The following is a 12,475-nucleotide window of genomic DNA, read 5'->3' on the forward strand; positions in this document are numbered from 1 at the left end:
AAAACCATGGTTAAGTGACTTGTTCAAGGTCACTTTGTAGTAAAGGGGAGAACAGAAGATTCAAATTTAAGATCTGGATGCTGAGCTACATATGTGTATATAGATATATATCTGTGAAATAAAATTCACATTTTAAGGCAGAGCAAGAAGTATTTCAGTATAAAAATTTCTTCTCTGCTCCTCTCCCTGCACTGTGCATTGTGTATCTGCATTAGTCATCAACCAGACTTCCACCATCAGCAGGAATACCTGCTCAGCCATCAAGAACAGCATTCTCCAGCATCAAAAAGACAACTCCTTAAAAGATCTTGATCTTGTACAGGATCACATGACCCACCACAATGATGCTTAGATCTGAATTATATAAACTGTCACTAATCCATCATTTGAGGTACAACCCGCTTCTCAAATAACTTGTATAATTGGGCCTTGACTTCAAGTGGGTAAAACAGTTCCCAGAACTTTCTAAGATGCTCAGGTTATAAGCCTTGGATTTGGCTTATAAAAGTTTCCATTTCTTTCTTAGACTGATTAATTTTTCATTGACATATTTTTTGGCAGAACTTTGCCTCCGCACAGGGTCAGCCATAGATGAGCAGGGCTGATGGTGGGATGCTGACTGGAAGGTTAAGTGGATGGAGCGAGCTGGACTCTGAGAGGCACGCTCTCCAGGCCCAGAGGGAGCTGACAGGGAGGCTGTTCTGAAAGGGGTTCTGAGGACAAAGCAGAGCTGGTTGGGCTCCAAGAGAGATCTGCAGCTCGTGGTAATGTTGCAGGGGAGAGAGCAGGGCATGAGAGGATGACCACATCCCAAGTCTCAGGTAAGCCCCTGGGATGGCTGCCAGCTGGGGTTCTTGGCTTCTGGCAGGAAAAAATTCAAGAACAAGCCATGGTAAAGGGGAAAAGGTTTATTCAGGGAGATACACATTTCATAGAGTGTGGGCAATCTCAGAAGGCAAGAGGCTCTAGGGTATGGAGTTGTCAGTTTTAATAGGGATGGGTAATTTCATAAGCTAATGAGTGGGAGGGGTATTCTGAATATTTTGGCAAGGGGTGGGAATTTCTAGGAGTTGGGCCACAGCCCACTTTTTGACCTTTTGTGGTGAGCCTTGAAACTGTCATGGGGCCTGTGGGGTGTCACTTAGCATATGCTAATATATTACAATGAGCATGTATCTTGGGCCTCATGGATTCCAACCAGTTTATACCATGTCCTCAAAGTCTGTCATTCTTTTAAATGTTGTGCCCTGCTCCCTTCCTCAGCAATACTGAGTGCTACGTTCTATGAGGTTCCCCTTCAGAGATCCCTAAATTTGTAGTGAAATCAGGTTCTAAAACAACGCTGGTTTCTGCCGTGATGTGGACCATGAAGGGCTCCGAATATCCCACATTCAGACTGTGAACACAGGCTGTGAGGCCAGCACACGTGGGTTTCATTTTATTAAAAAAAATAAAAGCTTGAAGAAGACGATGAAGGTGGAAGAGGAGAAAGAAAAGGAGGAGGAAATGAAATAAGAGCAAACAGTATTTATTAAAATACTGTTTCTTTGTTAAGGCTGAACATATGCCACCCTATGACCTAGCCATTCTATTCTTAGATGTTTACCCAACAGAAATGGACTGTGATCACCTGGAGCCTGGAGTATTTATAGCAGTGCTATGTGTAATAGCCCCACATTCAGATGGTAAAGAATTTGCCTGTTCAGGAGACCCGGATTCAATCCCTGGGTCAGGAAGATGCCCCAGAGTAGGGAATGGCTACCCATTGGAGCTTCCCAGGTGCCACTAGTGGTCAAGAACCCATCTGCCAATGCAGGAGACATAAGAGATGCGAGCTCAATCCCTAGGTCAGGAAGAAGTAAGTGGCAACCCACTCCAGTATTCCTGCCTGGTGAATTCCATGGACAGAAGAGGCAGATGGGCTATAGTTGCTACAGTCCTTGAGGTCATGAAGAGTCAGACACGACTGAAACGACTTAGTATGCATGCACACTGGAAACGATTCGATGTGTACCAACCATAGATGGGAGAATGAAATCAGGAGTATTCATCAAATGAAAAAATGATCCAACGAAAAGAATAAACAATTTCCAACTACATGCAACAGCATGGCTGACTATCATGTACATACTATGGCTAAAAGAATGAAGACAAAAGAGTGTGCAGGTTGTATGATGTCATTCATATAAAGGTCAAGACCAATCTGTGCTGGGAGAGGTAAGCATGATGCTGATCCTTGTTGGGAGGGGGTGGAGGAGGGCAGGAAGGGAGTTTCTGGGTATGAGTAACTCTTTGTTGCTTAATCAGTTGAAAATGTGTTGCACAGTATGCTTAGATATAGTCTCTTTTCCGCATGTACATCACATTTCAGTACAATATTTTTAATTAGAAAAAGATGTCTGATCCCTCACCTAGAGATCAGAATGCCTGGGTAGGGTCATGGCCCTGTCACTGGTGCTCAGACTGGGAGGCTGGGTACTTGAATGAAGCCTGTTCCTTCTCAGGGTAACCTCATAACAGACTGGGAAAGGGAGACTGTCTATGTGACACGTGCCAAGTCCTGTAGGGTAGCTAGGTCAGGGATGGTGTGGTGTGGGGAATGGCAGAGAGACAGGGAGAGGAAATTCTGTGGACAACTGTGGTGCCAAGAGCGTGTAGCTTCAAACTAACATAAGTTTAACCTAGAAGGGACCTTGTTAATAATGGTGTATCACCATCTGATTTTGAACTTGGAGAACAGAAGCAACAGTTTATGGAAATAAATCTGCCAGAGGCTTTGTATTTACTACCCAAAGTTCTTGGGTAGCTTCCTCATTGAGTGAAGATCCTTCAATTATTTATTTGGCCTATGAAAGTGACCTGGGAGTGACTCATCATTCCAAATTCTCTGGGTTTGGCTGGTGATAAGAGGGATTCAGAAATGTGAATAATTTTAACATCATTTTCTGGAATAAAACACTTCCCAGTAAGGTGAGTAGGTTTTTCCTGAGTCGTTGACATACCACAGTGGCTTATAATGTTTCTTGCTATTGTAGCTCCAGGCTCCTGGAAGAATAGGGTCACTATTGTTAGCTCTGACCATAATTCTTTTCCACTATGTCAGGTAGGGTGATGTGGTGATGGCTTTTCCAATCAGACACTGAACAGAGCTGGAAATCATTGTCTTCCACAGCTTATCTAAGTATCAGCTGTAAAAAGCCCTCAACACAAAATCAGAATCTATGGGGGTGACTCATGACCCTGATCACTGTCTAGCCTCTGGAACAATTTGAAGTACCAGTTCCTTTGCACATAAAACAAAGAAAGATGATAGATGTATACCATGAAGTTTCTGAGAAGAGTGATTTCATATGTAATGTATTTTGAATTTAGCATAGATGTCATCTACCTGCTCATAAAAGGAGAAAGATTGGATTGATAACACATTTCCTCTTGATGTTGGATTTATATATGACTTGTTAGCTTTGTATTCATAGTTTTGGATTAAACCCTCACTTAAGATACAATTATGAGCTTAAGGTGTCAAGAAGGCCACCACCCAGAATGAGCTGAGACTTGAAAAGGATATAAAACTCAATATTAGGAAAATATGAAAGGAAATTAGAAGGTGGGTTTTAAGTTTTATTTGAGCAAGAAAAACAAGAGACGTGATCTGCCCAGTGCCTGGGGCAGGTGTGGGATCTAATGTTCATAGATTTTAGAGAAAAAGCAGAAGGGCCCCCGTTCAGTGTTTCCTGCAGTGAAGGCTGTTCAGAGAGAGAAGGAGGGGCCAACAGAAGCCCAAGATTGTGGGAATTTATGAAAGAGATGAAGCTCATCAAATGGAACCCATCAAAGGCAGTCAGGATTCTGGGGCTCAGGCAAATGAGGGTGAAAACAGAGAGGAGTTTTCTTAGGTGCCTAAAATGATCTCTGAGCAGTCAAGATACCATGGGAGGTAACCAAAAAAGAAAAGAGACTGCTCCTGTGGTCCAGTGGTTAATAATCCCCCTGACAATTGCAGGGGACAAGGATTTGATCCCAGGTCTGGGAACATGCTGCGGGGCAGCTAAGCCCCTACGCCACAACTATTCAGACCAAGCTCTAGAATCCATGCTTTGCAACAAGAGAAGCCCGCTGTACCACAACTAGAGAGTAGCCCTCACTCACCACATCTAGAGAAAGACTGCACAGAGCGATGAAGACCCAGAATAGCCAAAAAAAATAAAAATAAAAATTGAAAAAAAAAACCCCATAGTAATTGACAAAATAAAAAGAAAAAAAGAAAAGAGGAGCACATATCATATTGACTTGATCTCTGCAAACTATAAACCAATTAGTACCAGATAAAATCCTTGGGCGATGCATTAAAAGGATGGTCTGTGATGTAATGACATGGTAATCCCTGGGAGACATGGTGATTTCCGGAAACAACATCTGGTTCATTAGAACAAGTCCATCTGGACAGTGCTCATTTCTTTAATGGATGGTTCACAGAGGAATAGGAACACTGAATACAGATCTTGGCATGGCACTGACCAACGGTCCCAGAACATCTTTGCAGACTTCAGGGAAAATGTGTCTATGTTGATGGCTTCATAGTCTTTTGTACTGATTTAGCTCTAAAATGATAGTTGATTCATCCTGGATGGAAGTCTCTAGTGGTCAGATACTCTTGCTTGTTCCACAGTTATACAACCATCTGAAGAGGGTTTGTATCTTTGGCCACCTGATGCGAAGAACTGACTCGCTAGAAAAGACCCTGATGCTGGGCAAGATTGAAGGCAGGAGGAGAAGGGGACAACAGAGGATGAGATGGTTGGATGACATCACTGTTTCAATGAGCATGAGTTTGAGCAAGCTTCAGGAGATGGTGATGGACAGGGGAGCCTGGCATGCTGCAGCCCATGGGATCAGGAAGAGTCAGACATGACTGAGCGACTGAACTGAACTGAAGAGGATTTATATGATGCCTGGATAACATCTGTGAGTGTTGATGCAAAGCTGACATTTATAGTAGGAAGGAGGGTGTGTGTGTATATATATATATATATATATATATATATATATATGTATATGGAGAAAGAGAGAAAGAATATGGACTAGTTTGATGGAATTAGAATCCTAAAATTTTTTTGATGGACTTGGGTGATGGATCTAATCTAACTTATCTAAGCCTCAATTTTATTACCTATAAAATGTGGATACTAATATTCCCTTTGCCATAGGGCTGCTGAGGAGATTCAATTAAGATAATGGTTTAAAAGTCAATGGATTTGGCCTTGTGCTTAGCACACAGTTAATGCACATCTATTTTTTTCTTTGATACTATGAATAATAAAGTTATAGGCAATATGTAAAAAAAAAATATATATATATAATGGAGTTAGATCCAAAAAATAATTCCATCTCCACAGAACCAGGAAGGTATACATTAACAGAAATTCATCCAACAAATGCATAAGTCTTTGGATTGAACTTAAGCCCAGTTTGAGCCCAGAGTGTACATAACTGTCACTAAAATCTTATATGTGACTTAGATTGCCTCAGTGGAACTTTAGTGTCTAGAACAAGGCAAAAGGTTGTTCCTTTTGCCCACTGAAGCTCCCTTCATGCCAGAGGTGCTGAGTTTGGGGTTGGACCATACATTTTCAGAGGTTCTCAGCCTTGCTAGTAAACTAGAATCACCCAGAGGGCACTGAAGACTCCCCAGTATCTGAGCCCCAATCAGGAACAATTTAATTAGAATCCTGGGCTGGTGTTGAGAATCACTGCTCTAAATTAAATACTGATTATCAACAACTTTTTCTTTATAGGTCTACCCAAGACAGTGATGGGACAGTGAAACTCAGCCATCTGAAGTGACTAAACAAAATGATGTGCTTTAAAAAAAAAAAAATAGAGAGGTGTTGCAGGAACCTCCCTGGCGGTTCAGTGGCTAAGACTTCATCCTCCCAATGCAGGGGGGCCCGGGTTCAATCCCTGGTCACCGAGCTAGATCCCACGTGCCACAACTAAGCATTCACATGTACAACTGAAGATCCTGCATGCCACAGCTAAAGACCCAGATGCCACAGCTAAGACCCAGCACAGACAAAGAAATATTAGGGGGAAGAAATGGACTTCTAAAAAAATTAAAAATTTTAAAAAAGAGATGTTGCAAATGAACTTATTTAACAAAAAAGAAACAGAGTCACGGATGTGAGAAATAAACTTATGGTTACCAGGCAGAACAGAGGAGGGGATAAATTGGGAGACTGAGATTGACATATCACACTACTATATATAAAATAGATAACTAATATGGACCTACTGTATAGCACAGGGAATTCTACTCAGCACTCTGTGGTGACCTATATGGGAAAAGAATCTAAAAACAAGTGCCTATATGTATGTGTACAACTGATCTGCTTTGCTGTACATCAGAGACTAACACAATATTGTAGATCAACTATACTCCAATAAAATTTTTTAAAAATTTAAAAAAACAAAAAAGAGAGATGTAAAAGATAAAACTTTAAAACAATTGAAGGGCTGTGATGTACTGAATAGAAGGATAAGATTTTTCTTTTTCTCATCTCCAGGGGCAGGATTTATATTGTTGTATGAATTGTAGGGGAATACATATTTATTTAATCTAAGAATAATATCTCAAATAATTAAATTTGCTAGAAAACTAAATGAATTTCTGTGGGAAATTAATAAATTCTCATGATGGCTGGCGTTCAATGTTTTCTTAACTACCTTCCAGGAATGTCATAGAAGGAAGTTGTATATGTAGAAGGAGCCTTTATATTTGAATTAATTAATGCATTAATTATTTTATTAAAAATTCTTATCTGTTTTGATTATGAAACTGAACAACTTTCACTAAGTAGTCAGGGGTTAGACATTGGTATTTTAAAAAAGCCCCCTAGGTGCCTGGCCACCTTCCCCAAATGTTCTGTCTCCTGATTCCACTTTCCATTAAAGACTCCAGTGATAAGAGTTTTGTGCTATTAGACAGGAGTTTGTGGAAAATGAACCAGTACCCTTCAATGCCTTTTTATACAGTTCATGGGGTTTTCACAACAAGAATACTGGAGTGGTTTGCCATTCTCTCCTCCAGTGAATCAAGTTTCATCAGAGCTCTCCATTATGACCCATTCATCTTGGGTGGCCCTGCATGGCATGGATCATAGCTTCATAGAGTTTTGCAAACCTCTTTGCCATGACAAGGCTGTGATCCATGAAGAGTCCCTTGGACAGCAAGGAGATCAAACAAGTCAGTTCTAAAGGAAATCAACCCTGAACACTCACTGAAAGGACTGATGATGAAGCTGAGGCTCTAGTACTTTGGCTACCTGATGCTAACAGCCTACTCACTGGAAAAGACCCTGGTGCTGGCAAAGATTGAAGGCAGAAGAAGAGGGTGACAGAGGATGAGGTGGTTGAATGGCATCACCCATTCAATGGACGTGAACTTGGGAAAACTCTGAGAGATGGTGAGGGACAGGGAGGCCTTGGGTGCTGCAGTCCACGGGGTTGCAAAGAGTCAGACGTGACTTGGTGATTAAAGAATAATAATCCCTCATTGGCAGTGTACCCAGGAGAGACTTTAGATGTAGTTAAGGTAACCAAGCCTCAGAGATTATTCAGACAGCAGGGATAGAGTGAAGTGCTGAATTACCTCCTGGGTAATTTTCTATTGCTTTTTGTACTATTCTAATCTCTGACAGGTAGATTGAATCCTGATAAAGGTACTTTATAGTTGATGGTATTCACTATATCACAGAAGATTTTTGATCTTCAGCCAATTCTCCACTTATTTGCAAACAATCAATACAATTTTACTGAATTCCAGTAAAATAAAGGATTTGGATAGTCCCTTGGAAGTTATGACAATAGAGGATTAAGTTTGTCCCCCAGGGCTCAAAGTCCTGGAACACCATCTGTTTAGTCCACTTCTATCTGTTCCTATTTTTAATGTGATGTTCTTTTTGAATATGAATAATATTTCTGTAAATCTGCATTGCTGTAGGTAAATGATTATTAGTTCTTCAAAAGGGTGGAAAAGCACCTTGGCAAAGAAGGGAAGTTTATTTCATCCAGGTTATTCATTAGTGATCAGAGAACAAGAGCTATCATATTAATTCTCTGAAATTCCGAACCATCTCTTTGTTTCATCGCCAAAGACTGAGAGAGAAAAGGGCCTTTCCTTTTAACCCTAATCTCAGTCTCAAGACAATTTGTTTTTAAATTTCAATAAAAGGATTTTCAGTCATTAATTGACCTAATAAATGGGGGAACTCTGTCTCAACTTGATTACTCAACATCTTTATTTATTCATGTGTTTTATTGCATCCAACACAGCCTTCAAAAGAATTGACTGGTTTGGCCGATCTGGTAGGCCATCAAAGGATATTAAGATGTATCTTCATGGTTTGAGTTAGATTATCTTGAAGCAAAATTCAAAGCGGGTCAGGGTCGAAATCCCAGACCAAGAGCATTTGGAGTTACTAGCTGATTCCTATAATATTAACAATTACAAAATTATCTTATACTCCCATTCATTCACATGATTCACTTTATGCTATGGGAATGCTATAGCTTTGTGACTTTTGCTATTAATTTCCTTCCCACTTTTCTTCACTCATTTCTCAGTTGCTAACATAACCCTGATTTTCTTTAGGGCAGCTGTGTGCTCTGGAATATACATTGGCCATAAAAGGAGGTATTTGATAGAGTTTTAGTCAATGAGAAGAAAGCCTAACCTGCTAGATGTTTCATATTGAATTTGGATCTCTTATTGAAAGAGAATGGCTTCCCTAATGGCTCAATGGTAAGAATTCACCTGCTAATGCAAGGGATGCGGGTTTGACCCATGGGTTTGCAGATCCCGTGGAGGAGGAAATGGCAGCCCACTCCAGTATCTTGCCTGGAATCCAACGGACAGAAGAGCCTGGTGAGCTACAGTCCACTGGGTCTCAAAAGAGTCGGACACAACCGACCAATGAAAAACAACTCCAAATAAAGTTACATTCACTAAGATTAAGCTACTTAGTCCATCTTCGCCTATACTCTTCCTATGGGTGCCCTAGGGCAATCTTTATAAGACTCCAGAAAAGACATGGTTAGGTTAGAAAAACAGAAGTGTATCCATTGAAAGAGGAAGAAATGAGGAAAAGTAGTATATGAACATTTCACTATAGAGTTTATAAACTCAGAGATGTGTGAAACATAGAAACACTTTTTATAATCTTTTAGGAGGAATCAATTACAGAGTCAACACTTTTAAGTTCGAAGAGGATAGTCATCCTGTCCCTTTGTTTAACAGATAAGGAAATTGACTCAAATAAGGAAAAGAAACACACCTAGTTGAAAGTATAGCCAAGTGTGGATCTGGATATTTAGAAATTCCAATTGAATTGGAATTCACAGGCACCATTCACTGTGCTTTCACACACACACACACACACACACACACACACACACACGCCCAAAGTAACACTTAAGTGACACACAGAAAAAAAAAAAAAAAAAACATGGTTCCTAAGTTAGAAATTGTTGGTGTTTTAGAGGAAGTATATAAAATTAAAGCATGATATTAATGCTAAAAAATTTTTTTTATTTTGTGTTTTGTTCTAGGAGATTTTGTAGGTTAAAGACACACACAGTTTATTAGCTCATGCTGGTTTTCACTGAGCATAAATGACTAGCTTTCCAAATGCTAGTAATGCTTTCAGGACTGAATTGGAGCTCAGAGATGTAAACAGTTATGGGCTGTTCACACCAGGTGCCAAAGGCCAGCCCGGGAGAGAGCAATCAGGGTTGCAGGACTCCTCAGAGTCCTGGGGGTCTTCCTGATAACTGTTACTTAGGATCTCAGACAACTAATTTCCACAACAAAAAGGAGGTAACAGAGGTAGAAGACTGAGGGATGAAATATAGAAAAAGAATGGGTGCCAAAGCTCTAGAGAGTCAGCAAGACAATGTAGTTATTTACTTTCTTCTGGGCAAAAAGAAAATCAAGTCAATCGACATTCAGGCTCAGGTCCAGCTTCTGAATTCACCACCTGTCCTCAGTTCTGGTCTTCTCTGTTTGTAATAGAAATACATCATTTCCAAGTTCATATCTGCACTACTCCCTCTGGTGGACAGAAACTGAACTTCTTTATAGTGTTGGAACAGAGGTCTGAATCCAACCAGCTGCCAACCATCTGGTTAAAGCCCCAGATTCTTGAAAAAGTGAAAGTGTTAGTCTCTCAGTGTCCAACTCTTCGTGACCCCATGGACTGTATCCCGCCAGGCTCCTCTATCCATGGGATTTCCCAGGCTAGAATACTGGAGTGGGTTGCCATTTCCTTCTCCAGGGCATCTTCCCCTCCCAGGGATCGAACCTGAGTCTCCTGCATTGAAGGCAGAGTCTTTACTGTCTGAGCCACCAGATTCTTGAGAACTGCCTTTTTTCCCTGCGACTGGGAACGTTGATGTCTACCATGATTCTAAAACCAGTCCAGCCTAATTTACATACTGCTGCCACTGAGTCTTCAGTCGTGTCTGACTCTGTGCGACCCCATAGACGGCAGCCCACCAGGCTCCCCCGTCCCTGGGATTCTCCAGGCAAGAGCACTAAGTGATCATAAAAAGCACGAAGGCAGTGATTTCCAAATGTTCTTTTGTGGTAGCTAAACATGTTATTCAAACAAGCTCTTGAATAAGCTGCTTAGCATGAAGCTGGGGCTCATGTCAGTTCCATGGCAGCCCCTACAGCACCCCCACAGAACCACAGCACTCTGAGAAGGCCAAGTTTCAAAAAAACACAACTCTGAGATATGGCGTTTGAAGAAAACCTGCTACTAAGTCACTTCAGTCGTGTCCGACTCTGTGTGACCCCATAGACGGCAGCCCACCAGGCTCCCCCACCCCTGGGATTCTCCAGGCAAGAACACTGGAGTGGGTTGCCATTTCCTTCTCCAATGCATGAAAGTGAAAAGTGAAAGGGAAGTCGCTCAGTCGTGTCTGACCCTTAGCATGGACTGCAGCCTACGAGGCTCCTCCATCCATGGGATTTTCCAGGCAAGAGTACTGGAGTGGGGTGCCACTGCCTTCTCCGTTGAAGAAAACCTCTTTTTGAGGAAGAAAAATGATACCTTCATTTCATTTTGGAAGGGAGGAGTGCTTTATGTTTTGGAAATCAATTCATTAAAAAAAGTAGCTTTAAACAGAGAAAGTGATTTGCAAATTATTCACCCCCTTGAAGAAAACATAAGAATTGATTTCCAAAACATAAAGCACTCCTCCCTTCCAAAAAGAAATGAAGGTATCATTTTTCTTACTTCCTCAAAAAGAGTGAGTGAGTGAGTGAAAGTTGCTTAGTCATGTCAGACTCTTTGTACCCCATGGACTATAAAGTCCATGGAATTTCCAGGTCAGAATACTGGAGTGGGTAGCCTTTCCCTTCTCCAGGGGATCTTCCCAACCCAGGATCGAACCCAGGTCTCCCACATTAGCTTTGTCAAATCTGCAGCTCAGGTAGCCATAGTATGTCTGTACAAAATAAATAGGAACATTTAGGAATGTGTAGAAATGAAAGGATATATACTTATCCAAATTGAGTGGTCTTTGAGGCTGTCTTCTGTTTATCTGCCAGGTGCTCACTTGTGACTTATTTGGTAATGTAGACCCTTTGCAGATTGAAAATTAACTTTCTTGTTTCCTAATAGAAGTCTATCTCTTGGAGAAGACCCACAATGAGTAAAAATCCAAGGAAAATATTTGTAAATTTACATTGAGAAATAAGACAGTCATGCAGAGAATTCTCTTCTGTGTCAGATCTACCCAATGTCTTAGCCTATCAGTCCAAAACCAACAGAAATAGATCTGAAATCTGGAGAATCGGGTTTATTGAACTATTAAGGTAGGCCGCATCCCAGAGGAACTGTGAAGCATCTCATTCAGTAAAGAAAAAGATGAGCTATTATAGGATTTGAGAAAGGGTGGAATTAAAGTGAAAATTAAATGCAGTGCTTTGACAGGCTCAAAGCAAGCTAGAGCTGTGGATAAAGGGTCAACAGCAAATCTAGATCATCATATGGACTTAGGACAGTATTTCTTTGGAAACCAGAGTTAAGATAGATGTGAAATATTGTGTCCAGATACTCTGTATCTGAGGTTCAACATCTGGATTAGAAATTGAGGCTGCTTCACTGGATCAAAGTGACTGAAATCTTCCAGAAAAAATGGAATGTCTCATCCTTACTGATATAATTTCACACAGCAAATTTGATATCCATGACACTAGGGAAAAATATTTCTCAGTGAGTAAGAAAGCAGTAGTCATTCAAGGAGGAAGATTGGCTGCTGCTTTCTAGCTGTGGTATGTCCTTGGGAGAAATAGTGCTTCCCATAAACTTTACAGCTGGCTTTCTGATGTCTGTTATTCTAACTTGATGAAAGGCTGGCCATGTGTCTAGTTTCTCAGTCCAGGAGAATCTGTACTTTTCTCAGTGGGCTG

This window comes from Capra hircus, chromosome 9, assembly GCF_001704415.2.
Source record: "Capra hircus breed San Clemente chromosome 9, ASM170441v1, whole genome shotgun sequence".
Lineage (NCBI taxonomy): Eukaryota > Metazoa > Chordata > Mammalia > Artiodactyla > Bovidae > Capra > Capra hircus.